This window comes from Arctopsyche grandis, chromosome 6 (genome assembly GCF_051622035.1).
Source record: "Arctopsyche grandis isolate Sample6627 chromosome 6, ASM5162203v2, whole genome shotgun sequence".
Lineage (NCBI taxonomy): Eukaryota > Metazoa > Arthropoda > Insecta > Trichoptera > Hydropsychidae > Arctopsyche > Arctopsyche grandis.
The window spans coordinates 8,429,312-8,447,594 of record NC_135360.1 but is presented as its reverse complement, the minus strand read 5'-3'; the positions used below and the strand labels follow the sequence as shown (position 1 = coordinate 8,447,594).

Genomic DNA, 18,283 nt, shown 5'->3' with positions numbered 1-18,283 from the left:
ACCCTCTAGGCTCGGACGGAGGACGTCAAAATTCGGACGGTTGGGCAGCGTACGGAAATATTCCACATATTGCGAATGGAATATACACGCATTCGTTTGTAGTTCAATACAAATTCATCTAAATATGAATCAAAACGGGCACGTGTTGCGCCAAATTGACGCGTCATATTTCTTTTCACACGCATCCACATATTTTCCACATTTTGCGTATGTATTTCACTATCATTTGGATCCACAAAATTATAACCACTTTTTATTATGTAACTAATTAACTATAGCTATGTAAAACAAAATAAAATATGAGCAATAAAAACATTCTGTCGGATTCAATCACCATTGTTAGAACTTATCACAATCACTGACACCTTCATACAAAATTGAGTTCCCTCGCGAATAGGCGCAGTTCTGAGTTTTATTGACATTTATTATTTATTCATTACTAATGATAAAATAGGGGTGACCACGCACGCCACTGTGAGAGGCGTGTCCGACAGGCGGGTCGGCGATCGCGGCGGTCTGACACCACTCGCGCTCCGCTCAGCACGACCCTCGCACGCACCTCCACGCACCGTCACTGGAACGTGCTCGCGCTCGTGCTCGTGCTCCCCCCGTGCTAAAACACTTACAAGCTTACAAGTTGCATACGCCGTATCAATATACACTATCATTATTGTCGAGAACAAAATCGTGACAGTTTCTACGCGTATAAATAGTTCCCGATTAAATATTTGAAATGATTAAAAATTTCATCGACGACTACGTAATATATAAATAAAATATGGTTGTTCGTGTTTGACGACCCCGCTGAAGACTCACTCCAGGTATGTGTATATTTTTATAAATTATTATTAATGTATTCATTTACTTGTACGTCACATTTCATACATGACAAAAATATACATATGTTTGTTATTAACGTTTTCATATTATTTTACGACTTAGTAATAATTAACGTCGACAGTATTAAAACATTTACTGAAATAATTTTGAAAATTTGAATATATATACTTTAAAATGATGAAAATATTTCAGAATTTTGTTATGAGCAAATAAATTTAATATACATAATATTCCTATTCATATATGTATGTATATGTAGTTAAGTAATTTTATATATATTATACATATAATAAATATAAAAATTAACGATTTCCTTATTTTTATGCATGAAAAATATACGTTTAAAATCAAAATACATATGAACATATGTATAAATAAAAGATCATCTTAAATGATGTAACTAAATAATAATATCAACTATCATTTTCACGAAATTTGACTGATTTAAATCAGTAGAACAGATAATGTACAAATACAAATATCATAAACACTTTCAGATATACATATACATATGTATGTATCTAGATGTACGAGTGTTTGTTTATTTTTTATCTGATTAAGTATGTATGTAGATCTTTTATGAGATTGATTATATTAAAATTATGGCTCAAAATAATCGATTCATTAATACATACATGCATGTACATATGCATGTATGTATTAATTATGTAAAATCGACTCAAGAAAAACAAATGGGTTTGAGGAAAATTCTAAAATGTATATATTGTAATATAAATCTTTGACACGAAGAAACTTTACAACAAAAATTTTACTTTTAATTACTGCATTAAATTTTAAAGTCAATTTTTAAATTTTCGGCATGTCTTACACACGAAAGACATAAAAAAGACCACAAACACATTCAAATGAGCGCGTTTAAAAATCAAAAGAACCAGTGTAGGTACAATACATACATACATCCATATAAAACATACGTCGCGTTTACAAGAGTGCTCACAGCGTGAATCGCGATTTATCACCTACGGCGGGCGCACTAATGGCCAATTTAATAATTAAATAAAACTTTTGATAATGTTGATTCATGGCCGTTTATTGCTACCGAATCTGCCCGCCTCTGCCGTATGTACTATTTAGTATTTATCGTTGATTAACAGTCCCGATTGCCGACTGAAAAATTACGTATGCATATCTTTTTTTTTTGTAAACAATTAAATACCGCACTACGAGGAATTTTCACGTGTTTGTCGAACAGGAATTAGGAATTTTTAACATTGCGAATTTTCCACTTGCTTAGGTGGTCAGTGTCCGTGAAGTATTCGGCGATATATCGAAAGCGGTGAGCTGTGTGTATTATATTGTATCGTAACGCGCATCTCCCACTGTGTGGGTGGTCTATTCGGAAAGAGTCTCATTAATTTACTTTAAAAACCATAAAACAATGAGGAATTCGATCTTTGGGCCTGTGGAGATGTATCGGGCTGAAATTTCAACACGTTCCTGCTTAATAATATGCGTAAAGTTAAACCGGAGCGACTTACTTATGTACATACGATTCGATATCGATAATCCCTTTATTTAAATATGTAATTAAAAAAATTAATTATACCGTATAAGTATATGAAAAATTGGAATATTATTACTGAATATATAGTATATTGTCAATTATTTATACCATGTTTTTAAAAACCAAAACCTCAATTTTAAACGAATAAAAAATGTAGATTTCAAAAAAAGTAAAATAAAATAAAAAATACTTTGCATATTTTCAGTACTGCAAATGAATTAAAAATACCCATGTATTTATGTATATTTTTATGTATGTAAGTAACCACAGCTTTGTGAAGCTTTTATTATATAAAATGGAATTACAATAGAAAATAAGTATTAACAAGATACGTACTTATCAAGTAAATGGGGAGCCCCAGGTGCATTTTAAATTTTAGGCCCCCACTTTAGTAAAAAAAAATGCTTTTCAGTATATGTTTTTTCATTAGGATTTTACAGAACCATATTTTTTTTATTTATTTACTATATACGTATACTTGAAACACTAACAGTTTTTGGAATAAATTTGGTACTATTTTGTAGTAATCATGTAAATATCATTCATTCTTGGCTTACGAACGTATTGCGGACAATGATAATAATTTGTAAGTTGTAAATTTTGCTAGCAAAGGCCCATTTCGAGGGCCCCAAGCGCGCGCTTATTTTCAATGTATGATAAACCGCCGCTAGTACTTATTGTCTATTAAAAATAAATATCACAAGTTGGGTCTACCTCACGGCACCGAAAGTGAAAAGGTCGGAAGGCAAAGATCAAAAATCGAAAGATCTTAAGTCGAAAGATCGAAAAAAAAGGTGCATGGTAAACGGTACTATGTATATATAATATATATATATATATATATATATATATATATATATATATATATATATATATATATATATATATATATATATATATATATATATATATATATATATATATATATATATATATATATATATATATATCAGTGGCATGCGGTGAAATTATCTCTCTTTTTGTCATACAGCCTTGTTTAATGTGCGTGCGCAGGATACGGGAGGAAAAGCCTGTTCCTCTTGTTCCGGTTGTATCCTACTCGCGCAAATTAAGTGAGGATGTACGACGGGGGGAGAGAGACTTTTACCGCACGCCACTGATATATATGTACATATACTAACCGTTTTTCATATGTGTGCATGGTATACGAATATTTTCGACTTTTTCAATGTCGACTTTTTTACGGTCACCCATCACAAGTTATATGGTATTATTACAATTTTACTGGTATGGATTGAAACGTTTGTTTTTTCAAAACAAACATACATACTTATGTATATTTCATATTTATTTATTTTAATATACAAGTATACCACAGAGTCTTTACAGGTCACCCCAATATATGTAATATTTGTTACGAGTACAAAAGCAGCCTACATATGTGCATAGGTACGTATGTAATATAAAAAAAAATAAACTCGACATAAAATCTACCGGGGAATAAGTACTCGCCGCCTCCTTTTATTCCCCCGTCGATCCTTGCAGGATCATGGCCGGGTATTTGGACCAAATTCAAGTAGACTACCGGTGTTGGTCGATCCGCCGCCAGCCACCGGACAAAAACAAATCCCCCAGAGCGAGACCCGCTCGTTTCGCTCCAATAAAAACATACATTTTTATTCGTGTGTGCATCGTAAAAATACCCGATCGCATTTTTGGACATTGTTGCGCACTCGCCTCGACTCAAATACTAATCGAAAGGATCCCTCTCTAAGGATTCGAACGGACTACATATGTAAATTCTACGCCTACTATAATATCACCTCATATCAATACAACTAATACATTGTCATCACCTTTCAAAATATACCACTTTCAATATGTCACTCATGCCAGATTTAATTTCACAAAGTATATTATATATAAGAATCATCATCATTTACAGTCGTTCAGCATTCACTGACGGATGAAAGGATCTCCAACACGCTTCCACTCGAATCTGTTTTGCGCAACTCTCATCCATCTCACCCCACACATTTTCCTAATTTCGTCTATCCATCTTCCTTGCGGCCTTCCTTTTATCCCTTTACATTCCAGCGGCGTGAACTAGTGGTTAGCAGATTATGCTTTCGAACAGGTTCGATTCTCGCTAGAGTCCCGCTGTTGGCCAGACCTTAGTTTATGACTCCAGGTCGATTGTTTCTTATCGGAGTTTGATTTTCGTTGAAACGGTTCCTGTAAAAATTGGCATCTCCTTTCGTCTACTTTCCTATCTCTTGTTCAGCAATCTCAAGTTGTTGAGCGTCTTGAGGTTCACTAATTTGATTTTAAATACTGCAAAGGTTTCTCCATCGATATCACTGTGGATGTTTGTATGATTTCACATTGTATAAAAATGCTTAGGTATATATTATATTGATTGATTGACTGTATTTGTCTGTTTAAAGTGCACTCGTCGCTTTGGAGCGATCTGTAATGGCGAGTGTTCGTGTTCTATGAAATAAAATAAAATTCTCTCGGTTATCATTCTAGCACTTCTTTCGTCCACCTTTCGTCCATTCTTCAAGCTACGTGACCCGTCTATTGCCATTTCAATCTTTTCACTCACTCCACTATATCCACTACTCTTGTCATATACCTATATCACCCACGTATTCAATTTCTTTGTCCATACTTCTTTGAGTGCATTGGATTTTGTGTAGCATCTTGGTGGTCAATGTCCAAGTTTCACATCCATACGTCATCACCGGCAAAACACATGATCGAAGATCTTTTTCTTAAATTGATTTAAGTAATCAATATACAAATAGATCCCACCATACATATAACGTACATATGTATATTTTATACTTTTAAAGCAACAAATAAAAATTAATAACACGTATAAACTTTCAATTTAACAAATTTTGAAAATCTGTTGTGCAAAGAGAGGATAAATCCTTCAAGTCAATTACCATACTAACACATTTTAACTAAGTTTGGTCAAACTTTAAGGTGTTAAGATCGCCTCCCACCTGTATTAATTGTGTGCTATAAATAAGAGTCGCTCCTTCTCAATTGTAACTCGCGACATTCTACTTTGAACATCAAACATACATATGTATGTGTCATCAACCAAAGCCGGCAGCCTATCAAACCAAACCAGGAGAGTATAATAAAGAAATGAAAGGAAAACCCATTTGGTCATCGAGGTAGATGCAAAATTAAGCAAAGCTATGGCGATGTTAATTTGAGAACATATTCATAGAAAAAAGTCATATTTAAACTTTTCTTACATTAATATAGACAATTGAGAAAACTTGGTAATAATAAACAACATTATCAAAAACATGTTTGTATTTAAAAAGCTATGTACATCGGTAAAGACTAATTCTACATAGATTTTAAAGTCAACCTTATTTATTGCATAATCAATATATTGAATAATTCTACGAACCATTAACTCGTATGCAACTTTAATCACAGTAATAAAAACGGCACTTTAACATGAGCCTCGCGGCTTTTAATAAAAACTTCACCTCCTTGTTATTAAATTGATGAATTTGCATTGGAAATGATTTAAACGCGCTCTCGATACCGTATAATCAACATTTACTCGGACGCACATAATTTCACTCGCATTTTTACATCGTTTCTCCCCTGTTTTTACTTTAACGCCAATTTAAAACGTATTCTTCATACATACATACATATGTATGCGGATTCAAATCACTGTAGGTGTCCGCGTTGATTACTATAGACCCGCACTCGAAAGGAACCACACACGAGGCGCGAATAAACCGCACCCGGCACGACCTATGCAAATGAGGGTTTCGAAGAGCGATTAAAAATAAAAATAAAAAATAAAACAAAACGAAAAGAAAAAAAGGTAAAAATATACATATAAATGTACATACATACATATACACATACACATAAACAAACCGGGAAACCTACACCGTGCGATATGAATCCGATAAGATGCATTACGAGGTCATTTACATATATTTTTTTTAGTCGACATCATCGTCATCATTTATATACGTGAAACTTTAACCCTGACGAGCATTAGGAAAGCGAGGGGGGTCTAATATAATGGTTAGATGGTAGCCGACGATTAATTAACGAATAATTCGGCATTGTCGAACTCGCAACGTTTATGTAAACGATCGATTATATTATAATAATATATTGTTATTATTTTATATTTTTTTCAGTTGACGCTTTTCAAAGAACGAGTTCTCAAATTGCCGTGTTTATCTTTTATTGAGCACGCGAATGTATGCAGTGCGTATTGATGTTGAATATTGGCCGTGAAACATCTCCAATGTGACACTAATAAACGCAAACGACCATATTCGATTTCATCGACAGAGATGTTCGAATTTTAATAAATATACATATTTTACAAAATATAATTCAACGATTTTATTTGAATAACACATCTGTATAGTGAATTAATGTTCAAGGCGTAATTTTCCGAATATGAGTTTAACATGCATTTTTATTTGCATAACTCTGTCAAAGGATGTATGTATGTACATACATATATTGTTTTTAAATGCATTTATTGCTGCTTGGGCAATGTAAACGGACTTTAATCTACACTTTGCATTAATATATACTAATTTTATCACCAACTACGAGTATACATAAATACCTATTTCGATTGTAAATTGATGAATAGTATAGGTACATATTTTCACATGCAAAGATACTATTATTTTTCTTAACATTGTTGTTTGATGATAATCAAACTTTTGTAATGTCCCTAAATTGCATTAATCAATAATTTTACTTGAATTTTCTACTGCTCTGTAATGAACGTTTAAAAACAGTATATAGATAAAAAAAAAAGGTCGATTGTCCATTTCGAAAATTTAATAGCATTAAAATAATTAAATATCTCTAAAAGATAAAGATGATAGACTAAACTTCTCTTACTAAAAATATATTATTTAATTGAAAATATTTTTGCATGCAAAAAAAATATTAATTCCTAATAAATTACATTTTGGGAACAACTGCCAAAATAACATAAATCTGACTTATTATATGTATTGTATTAAAATTAATTTTAATTTCACTGTACTAAAGCGTGTTCCACGAAAATTATAATTTAATTTTACAACGAACTATTTATGTTTTAATTAGTAAAAACATAATTTCTAATAATAGGATTAATACATAAACCTCATTTACAAAATTACTCGAAAAATTACATTGAATTCTGTTTTTCTACATGAATTATTATTATAATTTGTTTTTATTATCTACAGCATTTCTCTTAAAATATCAAATTGGATAACTTACACTCAAAAATTTTAGTGTTTTTCAGTATTGTACATAGATGTAATAATGTAGGTAACTCTTCAAAAGGATTGCAATTTAAAGATTTTTACGGTTTTGAAAAAAAGAAAAAATCACACAATAACTACCAACTCGTTTTAATGCAAAAACATTCAATATATTATATCCACTCGTTCCACAATACACATATAATATGATACTAAATATTTTTAAACGCAAATTGGCCGAAACGGACAGCTAATTAGTAGTATCGATTCGACGATCGCCTCGAAGCACGGGGATAATATACGATATTAGAATATCGTTAAGTCCAATAAAGTCAACATACCGAATTTTATTTAATACGAAATAAAAAAAAACTACCACATATACATACATACATATGTACATACATACAATACACCCAACATCCTACCTAGCAATATATCCAAAGAGTCGTGATACGAAATTATTAAAAAAATCAATAATGATTCGCATGCTTTTTATTTCATTTCATTTTACTTACCCCGTATTATATTTCATTTAATTTATCAACTTATAATAAGTATTGGAATTATATTACACTAATATACCTATATAAATTTAGATTTAATGACGAATCCAACCGCGGATTTCGTTTTTGTGTGCCCATACATATGTACATATAATATATTAATATTTCGATCGCAATACTTATTTATGCCTAATAATACACTTCACTTCGACACATCGCGTGATTAATCACTGTTTTTAATAATACGCTTTTAAGGTATTTTAAAAAATTGATCGATTTAGAAAAATATTTAACACGTAGTATAGAGGGGAGATTGAGGGCGCGCATTAAATCCGTCAAAAATGACGTTCCAAATTAAAACCAATGGGTTATATTATACCAGTACCTACCGTAGTAAAAAGGTGGGTGCCCACCCCGAAAGAAAAGGGTTCCACCAAACGATACAAATCAAATGCGAAAAATTATAAAACAAAAAAAAATCACTCAATTAGTACATACACTGATCTCTAAATATGCTTCGTCAACTATTATATTATACAATCGAAAAATGTGATCGACAATAAGCTGATGGCTCAAGTATGATTTATCATGTTTTCTAAACTGACAGTTCTAAGAGTGGCTAAGAGTCTAAAATATCATTTATACGTAAATAATAGTCGAATTGTCCAGTGTTGCCAGTGAAAAAAAAATAGTAAATAGTATCATATATCTAATATGGTGGTTCTAGTAAATTAAAAACTGTAAATTTTAACAGCGAAAAAACAACTAACAAACGTTTTCCTTTATATTATATATAATTACGTTGACCATACGTCGTTTATTTAAGAGGATAGTCATTTATTTTACTGCTCTGTCTTTAAGTTTTATTTATATTCTTAACATGAACTTTTGTCCTTTATTTTGTAATATCGAATATCGGTAAAAATATTAACGCTAAAATTTTTAAAGATGCTATACATAAATTTTACCAAAACTGTATTGATTACATTGAGCAACAAAAAAAATACGGTAGCTGAGATTAATCAACCTTTACTAAGTTTGACCCACTAAATTCGAATATGATTTCTATTTTTTTCGTTTGAGCGTTTAAAAAAAATGCGCAATTTTTAGTTTTTTTTTTTTTGCTTTTACAATATTTAACTCAAAATATATGTAGTAGGTATTGCTAGTCAAAAGTGAGTATTGGAATAATTTTTTTTTTTTGGTTTTTCTATTGATTGTGACTTTTTAATGATTTAAAATACTTATAATTGATTATCTAGCAAATTTTAAAAGATTTTTTCCCGTGATCTATTGAGTTTATTTCGCTAATTTTTCACAATACCACTTAATAGTAGATAATTTTTTTTTATCTAAACGCATTAATTTGAGCGGTAAATGTCTCTTAAATTTCTCCAATGTCTAATAAATATGATTGCTTTATAATATTTTATAATAAATTATATAAACTTATAAAGCATTTTTTTAATTTTAAAACGATTCTTTTTATGAGCCGCTATATTTTAAAGTGACGGAAGTCCAATTTTCAGTTCCAAAAACGCTATTTCTGTTTGACTTAATTGACAAATTACGTCCAGATATGTCCAAAATCATGGAAAAACAGAATAACACTATTAGAGGCCACCAGTACTTTTAAATATTGTTAAATGCAAAATATTATATTTGATATTTTGTGAAATATTTCTCGAAATGAAGAAAAGTTGTCTTATGCCACTTTTAAATATATGTAACATCTCATATGTTCTTTATTTTCTCTAAAAAAAGTATCATCACCGTATATATAATAAGTATGTATGTATAAGTAAACGAAAATTAAATTGCTTGCTGAAAGATAGAAGATACATATACAAAACGAAAATGCCGAAATTCGGTGACTTTTCGGCATTTAAACATTCGAATTATCCGACCTGTAAGTTCCCTTGAAAACATTTAAAAGCTTAGCAATCAAAATGCTCATACCTAAATTCAAGCCTATAAAAAAATATAAAATAAAATATACACAGATTTAAGCTATTTATAAAACAGCCGCCATTAAAAATGCCAAATATTCGATCAACTTCAACATTTTCCAAGACTCATTAGATAAGCACGGGCAAAAATCGAACCGAGTCTAGATTAATTTAAATTAAACCACGATTGTATATGTGTATAAATATAGTATGTATGTTCATATATGTATGTATGTATGCGTAGGGTTAAAGCCCAGTGTTGGTCAGATGATATGAATGCAAATTGAATAGGTTTGTCGCATGCGCGGGTGGCCAACAGCCCCGGTTGATCGTTCGACGAAGATAGCCAACCAAAAAACCGAAGAGTCCAGGCCCGCACACTCCGCAGTCATAATGCCAATTAATTAACTATATTTGCCAATTGTATGTACATATGTACGGTCAGGAAATGCCCTTCGGTAATTAGACAGGTACATTGTCCATTGTGCGTGTCGCGTAATAATAAATAATTAAAATTGCGTGTGCGAGAACAGTGTTGCGAAAAAATTCTCCTTGTGTGTATACGAGTTTTGATTCATTCCGTCAATTTTGACGGGACGATATTTCGAAGGTCGTAAATCGGAGGAATCGGGTTCGATTCATGTGCGCTTTTTTTTGTTATTGCATTATGCCACGTTCACTTGTATCAATGCGAGATACCATTTTGGGTAACTCGTATACTATTTTTTACGATTTTATATTTGATATCATTGCTTTTATTGATATGGAAGATTCGCACGCTTTCATTGTGCGGTGATTTTCCGTTTTTTTTCGGTCACAACTATAAGTTTTGTACGAAACGTTATGTTGATGCGAATTCTATTGTGAAGCAATGTATAATAGATATGTAAAGTGAGTGACATCTATACATACATATATTTAAGGCTTTTTAACACAGTGGAACGGCGTTCGGACACCTTTTTTCATGGGATTTTTAATGTTTTAAAAGCAATTAAACGAAACAATGTTGAGTCGTACATAATGAACATCCATATTTACCTTATACATTTAATGATCCTTACGTACTAAAATTACTTTATTTTTCCTTTGTAAGGTCTCACCTTGAATTTGCCTCAATTATCTGGTCACCTTTTTATTTATCCCATATTAATTGTATTGAGAAAGTTCAACTTAAATTTATTAAATCCTTACGCTACCTTTTTCCTACCTATACCCATTCTACTGTTTCCGACATTTTAAAAATCCTTTCTTTTAACAATCTTTCTGTCAGGCGACGACATTCTGATGCTATATTCTTCTTTAAGCTCATAAATGGTTTCCTTGATTGTTCTGATTTACTGAATAAGGTTAATTTCAGAATCCCAGTTCGATACCCTAGACGCGTTGCACTCTTTTCACTTGATCCTTTCAATACTAATTCCCAAAAATATTTTTATCTGCAGCGCGTTTATCGTATGTTTAACGGAGAGCTGAATGAGGTTGATCTGTTTGGTATTTCCCTACATCAATTCAGGTCTAACATCAAGAGAATCTTGACCGATTGATTCATTTTTTCTTCTATTCTATTTTTCCAATATTTCCATTATTTTTATACTTTAGTTTAGTTATGTAATGTGCTATTTAATCATATTATAGCTTTCATTCCTTTCCATTTCATTTGTTTATTTTGTATTTACCTTTTTCATTTGTTTTTTATATTTGTAAATTTCAATTTCTTCTTATATTCTATCTTATAACCTTTTCCAATTATTTTAATACTATAGTTTAATTATGCAATGTACTACATATTTTGTCATGCCTTTATTCTTTACTTTTTAATTTGTTTTCCTTATATTTATCTTTTTCATTTTTGTAAAAATCTATTATTGGACTCGGGTGTTACATATATTATTTATTAATTTTTTGTGTTTTTTATACCTATCTCTGTACATCCTGTCTGTTGATTTTTCAATTAATAAAATAAAAATAAAATAAATAAAATAAAATACTTACATACATATATGTACATATGCAATTCATCAAAATAGCAACATTCGACAAAAGAAAAGCTACTTTAAATTTTATATAAATGATATTTGAATAAAATGTTCTTTAAAATTTAGTAACAAGAAATGAGTTTCGGCATATTTTTTAAAAAAAGAAAAAGCTCTGCGTATGATATATCAAAAGTACAATCAAACTTTAAGGAATATTTATTTATAATATTTCGAAGTTCGACGATAATTTATTTGCCAGGTTTTTAATATGGAAAACTAATGCTAAAAGATATACATATGTATGTATGTACATAACGTACAATTTTCTTTGAAATAACAAAAAAAAATTCAAATCGATACATCAATCTGTTTTTTTAATGGAAATTTGAATTGTGTGTAACACTTAAATATTTAAAATTGATTAAATAATAATAAAAATAAAGAAATGAAATAAACTTAAGCAAAAAAATTATTTAAAACGCATACATGCACATGCAGAAGATATGATTTGCTAAAAAAAAAAAACCAAAAATCACCAGACATTTCTGCAAACAATATCTAACCCACATCGGCAATATTTTAACTACGATTATTACACGAATATTTTTATACAATGAATAGAAAAATTTATAAAATTCAACAACATAAGTGATTTAACTAATGAAAGCGCTTTTTAATAATTCTTTTAGGTCGCATTAAACAAATACGAGTAGATTGCAACAAAATTCATTAATGACCAATAATGCAAACATTTTATATTTTCAATACATTTATGAATACGCACACTCCTTTTACCATTGCAATACACCTTCATGAGATTCAAATAGTGTAACCATCCCATTACTAACTAGTTAGCTTTCACAATGAAAAAAAAAACGATCAAAAATGTCAACCATATAGACAATTCGTTTACAAAACTACGTATCATTAAAAAATAGCACTATTAAAATTTTCCGCCACAATCCAACCGACAAAATAAAACCCCCAACGACCGATTTGGACCTGCAAAAGCTGAAAAAAGCCCGTCGGATAAAGCGTGAACAATAATTGGCAGTAAATGTAAGCGGATCGTAATGAGATTCATATCGGGGCGCTAGTGTGGCGTGAAAGTGAGTTAGTGGAGAGAACTCACTTCTCCGCACACAACAACCAACCGATGGGTGGTCGAACTTCCTTCAACTCCTTTTACATTTTTATTTTTTCAAACATAAACACATAAACCCGAAAAAATCCTCAACAAGTAACCGAAACACGTACGAGCCCACTGCAATTTTCCCTGGACTTTTGCCACCCGATATTCCAACACATACATACATATATAAAATTATGGTTATCGATCCAGTATAAACGTATACGTATATTCATTCGTTCATATCCCATTCAATGGTTTTATGAATCAGCGTGTGTTTTGTCCCCGTGATCGTTAGCACATTTTCAGCGAATGCCTGCAACCACTTTTTGCTCCAAAGTCCAGGCCGATTCCAGTTTGCTCCGTAAACGGAGTCGAGTCCGACGGAATGCAACGCAGATATACGCGTAATTAGACTTTTTATTGCAACAACAGGGGTGTACTTCAAAAACGTCTCGCGATACCGATAAATGAACGATGTAATTGCCACTCTTGAAATCTCATTTCTATTGCTGTGCATTTAAATCGATTATTCAACGGTGGTAATTGAAAAATGTATGAATGTACATATGTAATTTGTTAGAGTGGTGCGATTACCTTACCCGAATTCAAAGCCAAATTGAATTTTTCCATTTCAATCGTCAATGAAACATAAAAAACTCAAAATGGTCCTAAATATTACGTAATTCTTTGCTTAAGAAAATCGACTTGAAGTGTGATTTTTTTTATTTAAATCGAAACTAGGCAAAATGCGACCTAAAGTGTGATTTTGTTTCCTAGTTCTTATACTATGCTTGACTAGATACTAATTTTAATACAATATTTACGAAAACGAATGTTCAATACTTATTGCATGCCTGATTTCATTAGATGATAAAATAGTAGAAATAGTAAACAATTATTTATATTTAGGTCAAATAAAAGACATGTCCGGTAGTAAAGAAGAAAAAATAAAGAGACGTATGAAATTAGGATGGAGTGCATTTGGACGAATGATTGTTGTTTTTAAATAAAAAATGCCACTCTGTCTGAAGAAAAAGATCTTCGATCAGTGCGTTTTGCCAGTGATGACGTATAGATGTGAAACTTGGACATTGAACAACATAATACTACACAAAGTCCAATGCACTCAAAGAAGTATGGAACGCTGTATGCTCGGAATGACGAGGAAATACAGGAAGCGGAACACGTGGGTGAGAAGTATAACAAGGGTAGTGGACATAGCGGATAGAGTAAAGAGATTGAAATGAAAATGGGCGGGCCACTTGGCTAGAAGAATGGACGAAAGGTGGACAAAATAAGTGCTAGAATGGTACCCAAGAGAATGCAAAAGGGTAAAAGGAAGACTGTAGTGAACACGGGTAGTCGAAATTGAGAATGTGTGGGGTGAGATGGATGAGATTTGCACAAAATAGAGGCGAGTGGAAGCGTGTTGAAAAGCCTTCATCCAGCAGTAGATGGTGAGCGGCTGTAGATGATGATGTTGACGATGATGTATATGCAGTTTTTATGATAAATTGAAGAATACATTTTTCATATACATATATGTAACCTTTTTCTAACTAATATGAACCTTTTGGCTGACAACCGTGATTTGAATAATTCAAAATAAAAGTTTATTTACTCCAAATATTTACTATTGAGCAAATTTACGAGCAGTTATGGAATGGTCGCGGCGATTCTAAATAATCATTATACAGGATAAAATCTTTATTACCCTTTCCGTTCACAACTATTAAGACTTGTCCCGTGTCCAAACTTCTCATCCTAAAACTACCACTTAAAATAAATCTACATCACATTTAATAAATAATGTAGGCATCCATACACGGCGTATGATACAACTGGCGCCACGACTCTCATGATATGTTTAACGAACATCTTTACTGCTGGAAAATGGCAATGATGCACCCTTGTAGAGCTCACCAGACATTGAACACAAAACTTTTTACGTCTTTATCCTGAGCTTTTATTTCTTTCAGACATAATTTGCTATTTACACGGTTATCCACCATTAAACAACACAACGCGTAGGTAGATCGGTGGCATTCATTTAAAATTGTTTTCGATTGATTAAAAACTCGCACGAAATACAACCATGAACGAGAAGAATATTTGAGAGCAGGCAGATAAACGCCCCGCAATGATATTAATTCCTACCACCGCTCACCGGTCGTTCAATAACAATGATTTTATATTGTTGGCAGCGGAAAAACAAAAAGGATTTCACAGCAATACCCTTATATATATATAATTTTATTTATTTAAACCCATAAAAATAAACATTCCGATACATAAAACAATAAAAGCTTTCGTTAATGAAATTACATACGTAAAAAATGAAAAATTCGAAAGCGTTTAATCGTCACACACGATGTCAATCATTACTTTTTAATTTGGCGTATACATAACCCTTAAACGACCGCATTTTATTTCCTCTTGGAGTTTTTGCACGGCTTAAAATTTTTGCAACGCAGCATCCGGTCGACTTCTTGCGTACAAAATCTCTCTTGCGTATGAAATTCGATTATAAAATAATTTTCTGCACTCTTTTTTCAAAAACTTGAATCATTTTCCGATTAAAAATCACACGAAGGGCGATGAACGATTATTATTTTTTTTTTAAATACACGCTTTTCATGTGAATTTGCATAAAACAAATGCACTTATGTTAAACGGTAAGCCGAAACTTACATTCATCAAAAGCCATTTTTACGAAATATTCTATCTCGTTACACACTTTTCATTGAAGATGTATTTAAAAATGAATAAAGATTTAAAAAACTGTGAAAAGGGAACTGAATTGCACGAATATAATATAATTAATAATATATTTTTTTCTTTTTGCATAATATCTATGATAATCTACCTACAGTCTTCAAACTCAAGACTAGCAAATTTTGTATACTGTCTTATGGTATCCTATCTTAGATCGTAAAACTGCGAGAATAGTATATGACTCATTAGATGGCACAAGTCATTTCTTTGAGATACATATTTCATTTACGATAGATGATGACTCAAGCGTATTTTTTTCGGCCGGTTCGTGTGTCATTAGGACTTGACCCCGACGGTACGGTAAAGGTATTATGGTAATGCTTTCGTTGAAAAAAGTCACTCTTTGTAAGAATAAATCAAATTATTTTTCGTGCGAGGTCACACACACATACACACACGGTGAGCTTTTTATAAGGCTTTTCGTTACAACCAAAGCGTAACGAGTGAACGGTCACGCTAAGCTTCTCCACCAACGTGGTTCGGAAGCTTATATTACGAGCTACATACTGTGTGTGTTACTAAATATAGGAAAAAATATCGCAATAAATCAAAAAAACACCATAATATTATACGCAGTTAGATAATCCGCGATTTTTAACGCTCGCTTGAATATTTTGACACTTCGTACACGTTATGTGTATTATAATAATAATTTCGTATTATACACTAAAGGTTTAGGATTTAATATAATATTGTAAGTAAGCCAAAGATTTATAACAACACTCTTTATACCTGCATGTGTAGATATTTATAGGTATATGCTTTTTTCACATTAACGGTATATACGTATGTATATTTAAAACTATTACATATATATATATATATATATATATATATATATATATATATATATATATATATATATATATATATATATATATATATATATATATATATATATATATATATGTAGATATATTATAAATCAGGACATCATTTATGCCGTCTAATTGAAGCTCATAAAAGATTTAATGACGAAAAAAGTATACATTCAGAAAATAAATTAATTTATATAAATGTAATATCAATTTAATTTAATGAATTTATTGACTGTAAAGTTTGGACCATGATGGCATCACAGGAATCTCTAATGAGCCACAATTATACATACGTAGAATCTATAAAATTTAACATTTATATATATATATATATATATATATATATATATATATATATATATATATATATATATATATATATATATATATAGCGGAAACAAAAAACCTAATTAAGCATAAAAGGAATTTAGATAGGGATAATAATAAGCAAGAATACAATCTAGTAAATAAGGAAATTAAAAAGAGAATAGTCAGGGATGTCAGGGATTTTAACAGCAAGCTAATAGAAAATACCATTAAGAATAACCGTAGCCTGAAAAAGTGCAAACAGGATCTTTTCTTAGGCAAAAACCAAATGATCGCAATCAGATCAGAGAGCGGAGTAATAATTAGGAATAGAGAAGAAATCATAGACAGAGTTTACACGTTCTATGCAAAACTATACGAGAACGACAACGGCCAATTCCCCGCTCTGGAATCGACACACGGCCAAAGGGTTCCTGCAGTATTGCCTAGCGAAGTAGAGGCCGCGCTAAAAACTGCAAAGAACGGTAAAACCCCAGGGGAAGATAATATTCCCATTGACTTACTAAAATGTGGCGGCCCCCCCCCTAATTAATATCTTAGCTAGGCTTTTCAGCAAATGCATCCAGAACCAAGCTATACCAGAAGGATGGAATAACGCAACTATCATTTTAATACACAAAAAAGGCGACAAAAGCGATATCAAGAACTACCGACCCATTAGTCTACTTTCAGCGGTCTACAAGCTCTTCACGAAGGTTATTACAGAAAGGCTGAAGAATATCCTCGACGAGAACCAACCTATAGAGCAGGCAGGGTTTAGGGCAAATTTCAGCACAATGGACCACCTCCAAGTAGTTGGCGAACTAATCGAGCGCGCCAACGAATATCAACGGCCATTGTGCCTAGGTTTCGTCGATTATGAGAAAGCCTTCGATACAGTTAGTCATAATGCAGTACTTAACGCTCTAAAAACACAGGGAGTGCCGGAACCCTATGTGGGACTGTTAGCTGCAATATATAAGAATGCCACAGCTTCGGTTAAAATTTTTTCAGGTACAGATAGATTTAGCATAGGAAAAGGAGTAAGACAAGGAGATACAATCTCGCCCAAGTTATTCAATGCGGTGCTTGAGGGAGTTTTCAGGAAATTGGATTGGGATACAGCCGGAGTAAGCATCAATGGTCGCTTTTTGAGTCACCTTCGGTTCGCAGACGATATAGTTTTAGTAGCTCGTGATTCAGCTGACCTACTTATCAG

At 31.8% G+C, this 18,283-nt stretch overlaps 1 protein-coding gene across 1 annotated transcript in view; it reads left to right on the top strand.

Annotated features, from left to right (window-relative positions):
* Window positions 1-524: 524 nt before the first annotated feature.
* The window catches only part of LOC143912568 (uncharacterized), a 67,620-nt gene continuing 49,861 nt past the window's right edge, over window positions 525-18,283 (top strand). Inside the window, exon 1 of the mRNA XM_077431856.1 lies at window positions 525-821. The gene's annotated coding sequence lies outside the window, so the exon portion shown is untranslated. The remainder of the gene's footprint in view (window positions 822-18,283) is intronic.